Consider the following 14,667-nt stretch of genomic DNA (forward strand, 5'->3'; position numbering starts at 1 on the left):
TCATAAATGTGTTACTTCTAAGTCATTTGTGCTGTCCTGGTTAGACCAAGGGGTGCAGGAAGGTTAACACTTTATTTTGATCTAGATTTCTTTTTCATCTTTGTGCATTAGAGGGTTTAATGTGAAGAAAATGTAGCAGTATACCTTTAATTTTTAGCTCCTGTAAGTGTGTTTCTCTGTTTGTGCATGCGTGTGTTAGCCTAGTGACCTACCCAGGGTGTTGCCCTGCCTTCCTATAAATGCATGTTGGGATACGCTGGACTGACCCTGAAGAGGAGTAAGTATGAAAACATTAATGAATGACTGAATGCTGAGACACTACCCAGCAGTAGAGCCTACTATAGTCAAAGGCCAAGAAAGACAGTTGGTTTCATATCAGTTAACGTAGTCTCAGAAGTTATAAAAGAAAAAGAAGCTTGTTGTTAGTTTACATAGCAGCTGCCACAAGGTCTTTTATTCTTCTAGTTCTCAATAAAGTGAAAAACACTGAGCCACCGTTGCCACAACTGACAGCTATTACATTGGTGTACTAACCACCAAAACATCTAATGGAGCCTGACACATGTGCTGCATATGTTTAAAATGCAATGCAGGCAATATCAACTAGTGCTAACAGAATGATCACATTATATATTTTTTGTATCACTTTTGTCAAACCTATTGTGAAACAAGCTCAACAACTATGATAAAACTGAAAATATTTTTCCCTTTCTATGTTGTTGAACAGGTTACAGATAGTTGTCAGTCAAACAGCTGAACACCAACCGTAACTAAAACATTTGTTTCTTACATGTTAGAGCAACAAGCTTTTATAATTAATAATTGTTTTCCAGCTTCTTAAAGGAACCTATTTTGAATTCTATCTTTACCAAGGTCAGTCTCAGCGCAAATAACAATGTAAAGAGTGAGATAAAGAGAGCAGATATTTTTTTCATTGTCAAGAAAATTCTTTGTAAAAGAATTTTTTCAAAAGTTTTTTTTTTAAATTCTTGCTGTTGTATTTCAAAAATGAATCACTTACTCATTAAAAAAAGGAAAAAAAAAACACAAAAAATGCAGTATACTTTAAGGTTACAACAATCTTCATTTTGTGATAAGACTGCAATGCAAACACTATTGTATACTCATTTCACAGTGCATACTGATGTACCCTGAGTGAGCCTGTGCATGATCTTAACATTTTGGCTGCCGTGAGTGCTGTTTACTGGCTGCAAAAGTCTTCCTGAATCCAAGATAAAAGTAGAGAGTTCACAGCACTTGTTCTCTGTCAAAATCATTTTAAAAGTTACTCTTTTACTCTGTTATTTATTTATGTTTTTTATTTTCTTAAACTCTCTTTAGATACTTTCTTCTTTCAACTAGGCAGTGAGCTCACCATGACTTGTAGAAAACCATATGGGTAGCAGGGTGAACTGAGGACACACATGCACCTTGGCAAACATACAACTTCGCTATTAGAATCCAGGATACATTTTTCACATCAGTTGAATGCCTGGGCCTGTGTGTGTGCTTGAAGACAGAGAATACAAATTAGGTTTAAATGCTTGTTCCTGTACTGCAAAAAAGAGAAAGTTTGCCTAAGATTCAAACATATGTTATTGTAACAAGCTGCAGTTTTAATTAAGACTTTTACTTGCAAAAATCTAAAAACGTTTGTACTTGTTGTAAAACGACTTCTGGTCAATATTTGTGTCTTACAGCACAAACGACTGACTTTGAATGAAAAACTTTAAAAACCAGCCCTGCAAATATAAAGAAGCATGAATCAAGAGTCTGTTAGCAATTTTAGCAAAGCTAATGGAAACACATGGTCACACCCACAACTGGACTGTGTGTTGCACTGTATGTACTGTATATGTATCAAACAACTACAGATTTAAATGGATCTCTGAAATAAATACCTGACTATAGAAAATAATAGTTTTTCCTTTAAATGACTCTGAAATGTCATAATAGTGACGACACGAAGTGTAGACATTAAAAGAAGGCACAAACAGGCTCATCCTGAGGCAAGTGCGTGTTCAACTGTTTGATGTTTTCCTTTTATATATATAATATATATATATATATATATATATATATATATATATATATATATATACTTGAACTATTTATCAGTTGATCCTAAAACACTGTTGTATTTACCATCAAGCTATCTGGAAACTAACTCTGCTTCATGAGACTTTATAAAGTTTTATAACCAAACAAAAGCTTCCTGACAACAGCATGGCACATTCTCAAATACTTATTCAGTCTCAATGTGTACTTTCATTACGCATTCCTGTGATACTTGCAGGGAGGGGAGATTCCAAAACAAAAGTCCTTTGAAAACGGAAAAACATGCCTTAAAGTCTTTTGTTTGTCAGTTTTCTACATGCTGCATGCTCTGAAAGTCATTGGGTTTGAAAGTCAGTTTCATGACCAGTGTTTTAGATTCTAACTGCCAATTTACTAAAAGGGGAAGTATTTTTAAAAAATCCTGCTTAGTGAATTGACAAATTGAGACAGTCTACAGCTGTCATGAGAGTCGTCTTTAAGCATTATGAAAGCATTATATATCACTGACTGGTTGCAAAATAAAAACCTTTAGTTTTAATCCAAAATGTTTTTTTCCTGGCAAAATAGTTACCTCATCAATAAACAAGATGCATTTTTTTCTCCCCTTAAACAAAGCACATTATTTTCTATCCTTGCCTTTGTGCTGGAAGGAAATCACCATAACTCATTGTAACAGCATTTGTGTTGCATAATACAGCTAAAGGGGAAATTCTCTCCTTAATTACAAAGACACTCCGTACAGATTCTCAAAAGGTTTTACAATTGTGTTTTTAGTATTTTCAAGAATAAGAAAAATAATAATATAATGTGAAGAGAAGCATGTTATGTGTGAAAAAGGTGCTTTGTGGGTAGAAGGATCCAAGCCAGTTAGCCAGGAGGCAGCTAGCCTGCCAACAGTTTCTAGTTTCGAAAAAAATCTGCAACCCACCAAGGTAGAGTTAGCTAGTAGTCACTAATTTCATGATATTTTGCTATGATCAAGATATATGAAGAAAATAAAAAAGTATTACATGTTTAATATAAAATTATTTGAGACTTCTCTGAAGATTTGGAGGTATCTGAGCCCGTTTTAAGGTTGCCATGGTAACTGGGGACTCAAATGCAGTTTTAAAACTGCAATTGCTATAAAACAGCAGTCTTTGCAATAAACATCAGGTGAGAAACTTTATGTGTTCTTCTTAAACAAAACCAAACCTTTAAGATTAAAGTCTATTAAAGGCTTAAAGGCTATTCTGTAGTTAAATATAAGACTTAACATTAACTTCAAGATGTGCACCTGAAAGCAGTCTCAGTTGGTAATCACATCAAAGATTAGTTTTGCTCTATGAGGGAATATTCTTCTAATGAGTATCGTACAGCAACAAAAAAGGCAGAAAGGATAAACACGGTCTGTGACAAAAAGGCCAAGCAGTTAACAAGCACTGTGACATTCTGGATGCAATCCACAAAGTGGCTCGTTATATCGATGGATCTCTACTGCATTCCCAAAATGGCTGCCAAATATGTTCAACTGTGGTAGACAAAGTGCCAGGATGGACTCAAATGCATATTATTAAAAGTCTCTTGACATACTATGGTAAAATACGCTACTTGGAATAATAAAAAAACAACATTAATTTTACCTAATCAGTAAAGGTTCACTAGTTCTGCGTGTATTTATATTTTATCTTTATATTGCCAGCGCATGCTTAAATTTGCAACCAAATTTACACTTGCTAACTTTAAAATATATGTTATGATAAAATTCAATTTTATTTAAGTATATGCATAGAAAAAATAAACAACACTGCATGATTCAGTAGACAGAGGTGAATTCTACTCATGATCATTATCACATGTTCTCTCTTGTCCTTTCCACTATACTGTCCAATAAACCATTAAAGCCTTAGAATCTTTTTTGGAGAGTTGTATTGCAACAAAATCGTGAACATGCATTTACAACCAGGCCATCCTCACCAGGCTGTTACCAGGATTTCCTGGTAACAGCCTGGTGAAGATGGCTGGATGATGTGGGAATAACAACAACCAGAAATGTGGCATTGCGGAGGCTTCAGAGAGAGGTCTCTATCTTGTGTATTTGGGCAACAGTGCTTTTACTGCGCTTAAAATTATTTGGAATACTGACCTGCCATCTGTGTGCATGAAGTGTACAAGACGATTGTTTTTTTTTCTTTCTTTTTTTTTTTTTTTTTTTTTTGTTCTATGTCTCTTCCAAAGAAGCAATCATTGCATTAGTGCAGCATGGTATCCCTACACATTTTCACTCAAGAAAACCCAAATGATCAGAAGGAAGACGTGTGTAACAGAGTGATTAAATCAGTTCAAAAACACTATGGACACATTATGTTAGTTTGTTGGTCAATGATAAATTACTGAATGAGAAGAGAAGGTGACAAGCTACAGAGGACGAGTGAAAGATGGTGAAGCCAAAAAAAATTGGGATTGATTGTTGGGTGTGGATTAACTAAACACCTCTCTCCCTTTGCGTCCATGTGAGTGGGTCTACACTTTATCTGCTGAGTCTCCTTCATATAATAATGAGTTTCCTTGGTCTGCAGACATGCTCTTAAATATTCATTAGTCATGGGTGGGTTTTAGCCGTGACACAGAAAGCGGGCAAATGGCGATGGCTCAAACACTGTGAATATTAATGTACATGTGGAATATATACATATAAATACTCATTAGTGACTTAACTGAGATGAAACTGGGCACCTGATACTCTGGACTACAAACACTCCCAAGGCACATAATGGCTGTTGCTCTTTCAGCAGCTACTGTACACCTCTGTGCTGAAAAAAAAAATTGAGATTTTGACATCAAGCCTGGTAACAGCTCACTTACACACAAGACAAGTACCCTCCAATTCATCAAACAATATGTCCAAAAATACAGGTGTTAAGTTAGTGTAGAGTTTCTTTTCAGAGGAAGCGAATTCAATCCAGTTCACACTCTGTGACAATTTAATTTTTACTTTACTCACCCACATGTATGCCTGTCAATCAACATGCTGCAATTCACAGGACAGCTTTATAATTATGTCCTGCTGAAATCTTACATCAAAGTGAAATGTTGCATTTCTGCTACACAGGGCTGCACGCTCAGCTCTGTGTTCTCCAAGTGTGTCCATTCAGAAAACAAATGATCCAGTGCAGCCATCAATTACATAACCAAGCCTATAGCACTGCAACCCATTTACGTTGTGGAAACATATTCTGAATGAAAGCGGGGAGAGGAAGTGATCGTAACAAAAGTGAAAAGGGATGAACGCACAATCATGTGGTAAAAAACCTGCACACACACAGAAGCACAAACACACACACACACACACACACACAACACACACACACACACACACACACACAGGTGCATATCCACAGACCGTGTCTGCGCTGGAAGGAGCTGGACGCAGCGCTCATGCAGCCTCCCCTCTGTCAAACCCGGGACCGGCTTTCTTGGTTGTGGCTACTTGCGTCTTCTCACGGAAACTGCTCCACTCACCACACCAGGACCAACCTCTGGCATGACTAACGTGTTGACGCAAAGCTTTATACCTGCGCACAACTTCTGGGTTATAAGCGAGCCTGTTCCTATCAATCAGACACAGAACGTGTTGTGGTCATTGTAGAAACTATCAGTGGCGCTTATAATAGACACAAGAACATGCTGCATTACTCTCTTTATCTGACAAAGCCAAGCGCTTTGGGACATCTGTTTGCCACACACACACACACACACACACACACACACACACACACACACACACACACACACACACACATGCACGCACGCTCTGTCTCTGCCCCTTTCTAAGTCTCTCTCTCTCTCTTACACACACGCGCACGCGCACGGATAGACAGAGCCCTAAAGAATAAGACTGACATGTTGCTCCGGCTCAACTCCCCATGGCCCTTTCAGTGATTTTTTTGGGAGTCATTGCTCTATTTATTTTTTTACTGCGCCAACAATGAGCATGCACGCATGTCTTAACTTTATTCAGTAAGTGAAGTACCTCTATAATGCGATCTAATAAGCAACAGCAAAGGAATCACGAGTTGCCCATGAATATTTTGCAACAAAATGTCTTAAAAGGCACGCAGGAAGCGTCTAATGCAACTTTAATCACACCAGAACATGGCCCCATATCTAGGCCACCCTTTGCCAAAAACATCCTCACGTCGTAAACATTTTCACATACTGTAGGCTATGAATAAAAAGCGGATTTGCGACAGTTAAAGTGATCCTTCATTTTCGGGGGGGAAACATGGCACCAAAATCCAGACCAGAGTCCCACTGGATCTAGTTCTGATTTATCTCAGAAACTGAACCTGCAGTATTGTTTTACCTTCAGACACATTATTAGCCAGCAATTCCTCCGCCTGCCGAACATATCTTAATGTAACCCCATCTCAGAAATGCCATGCCGTATTGATATTAATTCATAAAAAAAAAAATGTAGGCTAGACATCTGTCTGAGTATAAGCGGCTGTATGAGCCGCTGCTATAATGATATATTTCAGACATCGGGACCATCTTTCCGGCAAGTTCAACAAAGCGAAATGTATTGAAATAGCTAGAGAGAGTGGGTTATAGCGGTTAATTGTGATAAGGAAACGCGTTTCCTCTGATTCAAATAACTGACCTAAAAGCCAAATGCGCACGTCGGCTGCCACAGTTGTTCCGGGCTTCATAGTGTGTAAAATGTGAGCAAGCAGCCTGCAAGCATCGCTGAGGCTTTCACTGATTCAGAGAAACAGACCCGGGAACACAGTTGGACCAGAGTATTGTTCTCAAGTGTGTCTCCTGCCCGGCTCACGGACAAATCCGAAAGTAAAGGGCTAAAGGTAAAGGGGCATGTTGAGAATAATGGCAGATGGGAAACTTGCGTCATGCCAGGGCAGCGCGTTTTTGTAGTCGAATATAAATGGACAACAAAACCCCTGGCAGCCAAAAGTGAGCCCCTCTAACATGAGCGTTTCATTTCAATTCGTACACCGGCGTCACATTTACTGAATGTCTGAGATCCTCTGAAGAATAAAGTTTCCGATTATGTAGAGCTTCGTATTTGGTTGGTAAAGCCAGCCACAACTACATGGAAGTCAGTGGTATTTCATGCAATTCAGCCTGAAGTCAGCGAGCACGTTTTAATCTCCTACATAGGAAATTCCTCTTATTTCGCCCCTTTAATAATAGCATTATAGATATTGTGAAGACCCATCCCTTTTCCTACTTTTCTCAATTTCTTACCTGCACTTCGAAGCACGTTCAAAAAGTGGCGACAGCGTTTCCACGGCTCCCCTTGTTTTCCCCCGACGAAGCGCGTATAGTTTTTTTTAATATGTTCCTTTACTTTGTTTCATTTCTCACTTCCATCTTCTTTTCATCTCATCAATAAACACACGCTGCAGCCTACCTTCATAGAGCAGCTCGGTTCAAGTGTGCCCTCCCATTTTTTAACTATACATCGAGTACTTTGAGGGGTGGTGGTGGTGGTGGTGGTGGTGTTGGAGGGGTGGGGGTGGGGGGGCAGGCAGGCACGCCTTTTCACTTAAAGCTGCTATTGGAAGAACAGTGCGCTGTCTTGGGTTGGATCAGAAATCCGTCAACATTACTGTGACCCAATCGCAGGGAGCACAATAGGACGGAAAGACCTGCTCCATTATGGCTCTCTGGAAGTGGTGGGAGTTATAGTAATAGTAGTTGTAGTAGTAGTGTTCCTCCTACTCGAGCTGTTTAAGTTTCCTCCTGCCTGAGCAGCAACACAGCAATTTTATAAATAGAAGTCATGGTGCGCAATGAAACCTGTAAAGGATAGGGGGGTTAAAACAGGTTCGCTGTGATGTTGCACCCCATCGAGAACACTCACTGTACCCATAAATCCCACCTTCTTTTTTTAAATTGAATCTACATGTTTCTCTTGTTGTGCAGGCTCAAGCGCCAACTGTTCAAAATATCAGCGCACACAAATGTGAATGAACTCTCAAATCTATCCCGTCTGGATCAAAAGGACGGGGGAAATGTCAGTTATGTGTCCATCATGTGTCTGAACTTTGCATTGGACGCCGCCTCTGCCAGTACAGTGAGCCAGCTGCGCCGCGGTCTCTCATTGGACCGCGGGGCCGTCAATCATCTCCGGCACCAACAAGCTAGATTGTCTGCCGTGTCTTCTACTTTCTACGCATTTCTATTTTCTCATTTATTTATTTTTTAACGTCCCGAGCTGACCTCGAGTTAGCGAGCGGGGAAAAAAATTGGTGTCGGTTCAGCTGGCCAATCATATTAGGTAAAGCGATTTCTGTTTTCTCTTGTTGTTGTTGATTTATTTTTTTATTTTTTATTTTTGAATTTTTTTGTCATTATCGAGCGCCTTGAGATATATTCTGGCTGGCATAGAATAAAGCAGTAATGGGTCATGTGGGATCCCCCTGCACCCACCGCCTTAATGCCCCCTCCCTGTCTAGACAGTGACAGGTGTGCGTGTGTGCGCACACGCGTGTCTGAAGTTCAGATCAGAATAATGAACCACGCGGAGGGTAGTGTCTAACAGATACTTTCAATAAAATATTCATGTGCTTGATTCGTGTGTGGTGTGCAGGGCAGAGGATGTTCAGTGTAAGCAGCCCTGCATCTTGAAAGACTGACAAAGAGGTCAAGTAAGGTTACGCTCGATCAGCTCGTCTGATAAAGCGTCCAGCCTCCTGAGCTCATGCACATAAACGGCGAGAAAAAACTACTTTGAAAAGCTGCACTCTTGAACTTTGCTCTCGCAGCCCTCCAGCTGTACAGGGGAGACAGAGGTGTAGCTTCAGACAACCGCCATCTCTCAAGCTGGGTAGGCTCCATACGGATATTGTGTGAGCACCGTGGTGAGCACCCAGGGCACTCAGTTGACTGTGCGCGCCATCTGCAGGACTGTGATGTGGATTAATACGGCGGGTTCAACGGAGGACACCCTTCCGTCACTGCTTTGACCTACATTAACCAGGAACACCGTAGGAACACCACCGCCGGCCTTAATGCGCTGGTTTGCAATCCGGCAGTGAAGCACGTTTTAAAAATGCTTTTAATATTCTTTAAAAGTCAGAATTTTGTCATATTAGGACTATAAAGTGAACGTCCTGCAGATCCGTGTGGTGCACGCCTTCCCGGGACACTTTGTTTTCCATACTTCTCTTGATTAACACGGCTCAACCGGTAACACGTGCAGGGAGGATTCAGTAGGGATAATATTTTGTTTTAGTGGTGCCACTGAGTGCTGTGCATGTTGAACTGGGCTTACCTTTATCACAGCGTATTGCAGCAACCATGAGAATACTTCTAATCAAAAATATGCTTAGCTTATTTATGTTTTTTAGCAGATAGAAAGGCAAAGGGTATTCACTGAATAGACTAATGGCATCCATTTATTTGTAAAACATGTTACTGCATGTGCTTTTATTTTAAAATTGTAGTTAAACGAAAAATTAATATAGAATTCAAATAACAATTACACACCCATCTTTCATAAGTGTATAATATTAATAACAAATTACAAAAAAAAATGCAATAACACAAAAATAAAGATATGCTCTAAAAATAAAGTGAGTAAATATATAATTGTACGGCTGAATTCTTTGATGGAGATGATGAAGACAATGTTTCTCTGATGAATAAGAGTCAATCAGACATGAGAGACGACAGTTCTCAGCTGAGACACTTTATTTGCAGCGCTGGGTCAATGTTTCTCTACCATGCATTCAGAATATATTGACAATGAACAAAGACAGTACAAAGCTTAAATACTCTCCCAGAGATCTACTACAAGTGAGGATAGAGTCACTAGGTGTTTACCATTCAATACAGTAGGAGAACATCTGGAAGACATTAAGCTTCTCACACAAAGGAGTACATGATATACATTTGACATATGGACCCAAACTCGATGGCACCTCAACTATAATAAACCATAGGCATGTTCATTATATATATATATATATATATATATATATATATATATAGCTCTACACACACATACACACACACACACACACACACACACATGTATGTATGTATGTATGCATAATATATGTATATATACATACACACATATATGTATACATATAGGATATATATACATACACACACACATATATATATAGATATATATATATATAGATATATATAGATATATATATATATATCTATATATATATAGATATATATATAGATAGATAGATAGATAGATAGATAGATAGATAGATATGTATATCGACATGTTTGTGTGTGTGTGTAGAGCTCCCATTGGTCTTGATGAACTGATGAAACCCTCATTAATTTTCCCACTGATAAATACAAAAGTAAAAATTCATACAATGAAAAGGGTGCATCGTTTAGAAAAATTTACACATATTTAAAAATTTAATTTTAATTTGATAAATTCTCAACTTGACCTTGTGTAACACATGACATTGCAATCAGTAAGGAAATACTCTAATGATTAACTCTGATTAGTATTTTACATGAAAACTGAATTGTTGCCACAATTAAAATGTTCTCTGTGGGAAAACAGGAACATGCTGTAATTTCACATTGTCAGGTCACGTTTTGTCTCATCCAGCTTTAATGTAACCTACAGAGGGCAGTATTATGACTTTATGAACATTTATTAATTTGTTTTTTCATTCATTCATTTATTCTGCTTCTACCCCCCCCTTCCCAATTGGAAATAAATCATTACAGCTTCTGTATTAGCTAGAATGTTCCTGGAGAGGTCTACACTTAGGCCCTGTCCTTGTGTCTCTAGTTGCGTTTTAATATATTCCACAAAATGAATGACCCACAGGCCATTCCTTTCACAGGTAGTCCATCCAACTCATTATACAGTAGGATGGATGACAACTGACAATGAGCAAACTGGTTTAGGGCAGGTGGAATTAGTTTTCATTCAATTTGCAGTGCAATTAAAATGTTATTTCTGTTCAAAAATGTTCCTTCATAAGCCTGGCTCTGTTTTACGCCCATGTGGTAGAAACCTGTTAATGTGTGCAAAGGAGTATACAAGCTTTTTCAGGATTGCTCCATTTGTTCTTTTTCATAGTTACTCATGTCCTCAAGTTGTTGTACACTGATGTTTGGGTACAGGTTTATTAGATATTTGCAAGCACTAACACCTGAGCTATTGGGGAATAATAACGCAAAATTAAAATTACATAAATTACATAACACATCAAACTGCTGAAAATGCCACAACCTTACACGTATGTACACTAGTTCACTCAGGTAAGTCATAACCTTACATATCTTAGACAAGACTTTAGTATTGCACATATGTGTTGCTGTGCGGTGTGACCCTCAAACATACTTTAGCTAAAAAAGGCCTCCATGCTTGTTAAACCAGTCAGAAAGGTCATAGCACTCTCACCACTCTCTCCAACGTCATTTCACCACAGAATGTAATTGTTCTGTATCTCAAGGTCACTTCAGGACAGTTTTGTTTTCATTTTACTTTATAAAGCTACTTGTAAACCAAGATTGAGCCACGGCCCATCTGTGAATTCCACTGTACCATCCATGCATGAATGAAGCAAGACACGCCTAGATACTCACTTGGTGTTTGTCACTTAAGTGGTATGATGAGTCGAAATGATTTGCATGTGCACGCATCTTATTATGTTGTTTATTGTTAATTGTCATTGTTGCAATCCAACAAAAGCTTACTTCCTTTTTCACACCCTCAATAATTATCTAGAGTCTATCTTAAGGAAACATTACACATGTTGCGAGCGAGCCAGCTGCTACAACACTGCCATCTTTCTACTTCCTCATACCTCACATATTCACATTCACATTTTCAGCTATAAAGAAACAACAGCAGAGACAACATCTTTGTCTTGTCCCTTGTAATGTTTTCATGTATTTGAAAGATAAAATGAATGGCCATTAAATTCAAAATTGCTAACAAGCTACCCCAAGCTTGCAACATTTTGTAATGCACACTAAGTTTGCAATGCAGAGAGCTACTTGCCTCTCATCTTCAAAACTAGCTGCAGGCAGATAGTTGACAAGTACAGACAATAACATTGCTTTGTTAGCTATTCTTCTCTCTTTTTGGTTATTTGGTCTTTGGTCTTAATTTGTCAATTATTGGGCCTAAAATAACTTTTTTTTTTGTGGCTGTGCAGTATGTCAGTGACAACATTAGTATTACATGTTTCAATGAAACTCACAAGAAATGATCACAGACAAGCCAGATGTGACAGAAAATAAGACTCTTCACATACTGACAAGTGTTTTTTTGTTTTTTTTTTCCTTTTGGGTTGGGACTTCTCTGTGTTTCTACCTAGGTGTTATAAGACCGTGCCGAAACTGTAAAAACTGTACTTATTTTATTCAGGTCGTGTTGTGTATGTGAGGTGAGACAAATGCTGTAGCTCCTGTTCTTCACAGAATAGCACCAACTGTTCCATGAGTCATACGTCGTTTGAGGTTACGGATTTCAGAGAAAAACAAAATCAAACAAAATGAAAAAGAAAAATTTAAATTTAGTAGCTTGTTCAACAGGTTTAACTCTTTACCGGTTTGATTTACCTTCACACACTGGAGTACCACTTGTCCAGTGCATTCGGAAAGTATTCAGACCCCTTCACTTTTTTCACATTTTGTTATGTACCACTCTTAGGCTAAAATTGTTTAAATTCATTTTTCCCTCATCAATCTACACTCAATACCCATAATGACAAAGTGAAAAATGAATTTCTGAATTTTTTGCACATTTATTAAAAAGTAAAAACTGAAATATCACATTGAAAAAAGTTTTCAGACCCTTTACTATGGCACTTGGAATTTAGCTCAGGTTCCTCTCATTTTGTCTTGATCATCTTTGAGATGTTTCTACACCTTGTTTGGAGTTCACCTGTGGTAAATTCAGTAGAATGGACGAGATTTGGAGAGGCACACACTTCTCTAAACAAGGTCTCACACCTGGCAATGCATATCAGCAAAAACCAAGCCAAGAGGTTAAAGGAACTGCCTGCAGAGCTTATAGAGACAGGATTGTGTCGAGGCACAGATCTGGGGAAGGCTAGAAAAAAATTTACGCTGCATTGAAGGTTCCCAAGAGGACAGTGGCCTCCATAATTCTTCAATGGAAGAAGTTTGGAACAACCAGGAGTCTTCCTAGAGCTCACTGCCTGGCCAAGCAATCAGGGGAGAAGGGCCTTGGTATGAGAGTTGACCAAGAACCCAATGGTCATGTGTGAAGATGGGAGAAACCTCCAGAAGGAAAACCATCACTGTAGTACTGATCTGGGCTTCATGGCAGAGTGGCCAGACAGAAGCCTCTCCTCAGTGAAAGACGCATAAAAGCTGGGTTGGAGTTTTCTAAAAAGCACCTAAAGGTCTCTCAGATTGTAAGAAACAAGATTCTCTGGTCTGATGAAACCAAGATTGAACTATTTGGCTTCAATTCTAAGCATCATATCTGGAGGAAACCAGGCACTGCTCCACTCTGTGAATGTCCTTGAGCGGCCCAGCCAGATCCCTGACTTGAAACCAATCCAGCATCTCTGGAGAGACCTGAAAGTGGCTGTCCACCGACAGTCCCCATCCAACCTGACAGAGCTTGAGAGGATCTGCAGAGAGGAATGGCAGAAAATCCCTGAATCCAAGCGTCATACCCAAGAAGACTAATCACTTCCAAAGGTGCTTCAAATAAGTACCGAGTAAAGGGTTTGAATGTTTATGTTAATGTGATATATTGGTTTTTCCTTTTTAATATATTTGCAAAAATTCTAAAATTCTGTTGTCATCATGGGGCATGAAGAGGGGAAAAATTTATTTTAACGATATTAGCACAAGGCTGCAACATAAAATGTGAAAAAAGTGAAGGGGTTTGAATACTTTCTGAATGCACTGTACATCGATTGTGCACCTTCTGAGAGCGAAGCAAGGTATCAGCTATTCTGAATCACAAGATTTATATTTGGATAGAACTGAAGTGATAACTGATACAGCTCTGGGCGATACTTGGAGAGATTTTGAAGTCAAAGGACAGTCATTTACACCTAAAACAGATGCATGTATCTGTAGTCACACAAACAGCCAACATTCAAAATTGTCTGTCTTATCTGAATCATATGTTTTATGAATATATCAATTCATGCCACTGTAACTATTGTAAATGAATTGCAGAGATATCTTAAGACTGAACCTGTGATAACGTCAAACAGGGACAACGAGGATGACGAGAGTTCAACCAAAAACACCGCCTTGTACTTGTCCCTTTTAGAAAGACAGTGGAGGAACCATAAATGAGTTATCACAATGCCGTCTTTTCGGGAACACGGTCCAAGCGGTATAAATGATTAATAGGCTTCTTCACTTGTCTTTCAGCTCACAAGGGCCCCTGTCTATGTCAGTCTTGTAGCTGAGACAAAAAAAATAACGTGCCACCAGTCTCCACAGATTCCTCTTCAACTCTCTGCCTTGTGATTCATACTTCATCTCACTTCTCTTTGCCACAAGCACCAAAATACTGCTATTGAATAGTGATTAGATGGTGATGACTTAACCCTATATTATACTGAAAATGATTTCTCTGCCTTGATTATTTATCCAAGTCTATGTGAAATA

At 38.8% G+C, this 14,667-nt stretch overlaps 1 protein-coding gene across 1 annotated transcript in view; it reads right to left on the bottom strand.

Moving 5' to 3' along the window:
- Positions 1-7,548, bottom strand: part of zbtb20 (zinc finger and BTB domain containing 20) — a 34,779-nt gene extending 27,231 nt beyond the window's left edge. The window contains exon 1 of the mRNA XM_056396798.1: positions 7,306-7,548. The gene's annotated coding sequence lies outside the window, so the exon portion shown is untranslated. The remainder of the gene's footprint in view (positions 1-7,305) is intronic.
- Between the last annotated feature and the right edge of the window lie 7,119 nt (positions 7,549-14,667).

Source organism: Seriola aureovittata, chromosome 15 (assembly GCF_021018895.1).
Source record: "Seriola aureovittata isolate HTS-2021-v1 ecotype China chromosome 15, ASM2101889v1, whole genome shotgun sequence".
Taxonomy (NCBI): Eukaryota; Metazoa; Chordata; class Actinopteri; order Carangiformes; family Carangidae; genus Seriola; species Seriola aureovittata.